This window comes from Diaphorina citri, unplaced genomic scaffold (assembly GCF_000475195.1).
Source record: "Diaphorina citri unplaced genomic scaffold, Diaci psyllid genome assembly version 1.1 scaffold5789, whole genome shotgun sequence".
In the NCBI taxonomy this organism is placed as follows: Eukaryota; Metazoa; Arthropoda; class Insecta; order Hemiptera; family Psyllidae; genus Diaphorina; species Diaphorina citri.
Window position 1 is genome coordinate 1516 of NW_007383165.1, and position 1462 is coordinate 2977.

Below are 1462 nucleotides of genomic sequence, written 5' to 3' on the forward strand. Positions count from 1 at the left end.
GATAAGGTTCGTTCTCGGAACGGCTGGCTTTCTCCTATCCTTCTTCTCTCTTCAATTTTGGAACGATAAGACCTTGGTAGTTACAGTCTCATCTACCAAACCTTGGGGAAAAAAAAACAGCAGATTTTTTTCTGTTGTGCTAGCTGCTTGTGCAATACTTATTGCCAGTGAACACTCGAGTATTTCATATAATTTATCATTTTATGGCAGAAAAATGCCATAGGCATTAATCCCCCCACCCTTGATCAAATTTTTGTTTTTAATTTTCAAACTTTGTCTTTGAAAAGGTTTTGTACAATCTATGTAAATAAACATAGAACAGTGTTGTTTGATGATTTATAATTTTATACATAATATAATAATTAATCTTACAAGGGCAAAAGAAAATTACTTCTTGAGCCCAGATCAGGAGAGGAAAACAGAGGACCTTTAGAATGTAATGAGAAAGTATTGGAACTTTGGAACCGGGCCAATTTTTTAAAAGCGGAAAATTGCCAGTCTAGTGAGCGTAGTTGGTAGCGCGTCTGCCTTGTAAGCGCTAGGCCGCGGGTTCTATTCCCACCCGGGGCGGATTTTATCCTGATGGTATAATGCTCGTTATTTTTGTTCTCGGAACGACTGGCTTTCTCCTATCCTGTCTTCCTTCTCTCTTTGATTTTGGGACAGTTCCCTCTGTCAAACCTCCCGTTTTGAGGTTCCCTGGTATGTTGTTCTTGTAGCGGCTTCAACTGTAGCCGAATGGTGGCAGAATAAAGAAAGGATTATCTATTTTTTCTGCCATACACCGGGCTGATGGTCTACACTAGTCTACAGCCATGTTTAATTAGCTCGTCCTGAAGCGCACTCAACCATCGTGAGAACTTGCGACCTAGTTAGATCTTAACTTGAGGTCCCCTGAGTAACTAGGTTTACAAGGTGTCTCCGATTTTTTTTCTCTGTCAAACCTCCCGTTTTGAGGTTCCCTGGTATGTTGATCTTGTAGCGGCTTCAACTGTAGCCGAATGGTGGCAGAATAAAGAAAAGATATCTATTTTTTTCTGCCATACACCGAGTGATGGTCTCTAGCCATGTTTAATTGGCTCGTCCTGAACCGCAGTCAACCATCGTGAGAACTTGCGACCTAGTTAGATCTTAACTTGAGGTCCCCTGAGTAACTAGGTTTACAAGGTGTCTCCGATTTTTTTTCTACACCCTGTATACTGAGTATTTTTGAAGTTCCTTAAATATTGTAAGTTGTAAGCCAGCTAAGTCATATTTTACTGATCCAAAGGATGTTGATTTTTTTATATGGAATTTTAGAATAACATTATTTTATTAATATTTTTTCTAATGAATTAGGAAATATTATTATTATTTAAATTGTTCCTCCCACCAGTTTTTATCATTTAATTTTGTTTATTTTTATTTGTTGTACCTACACGAGTATTTATTTACTAATTTATTTTTACTTTTTTATTTGATA

At 37.4% G+C, this 1462-nt stretch overlaps 1 long non-coding RNA gene across 1 annotated transcript; it reads right to left on the minus strand.

Moving 5' to 3' along the window:
* Nucleotides 1–318: 318 nt before the first annotated feature.
* On the minus strand, nt 319–1395 carry LOC113472492. Its single transcript, XR_003394771.1, has 2 exons — nt 945–1395; nt 319–681 (listed from the first exon to the last, which is right to left on the minus strand). It is a non-coding gene; the product is annotated as an uncharacterized LOC113472492 (long non-coding RNA).
* Between the last annotated feature and the right edge of the window lie 67 nt (nt 1396–1462).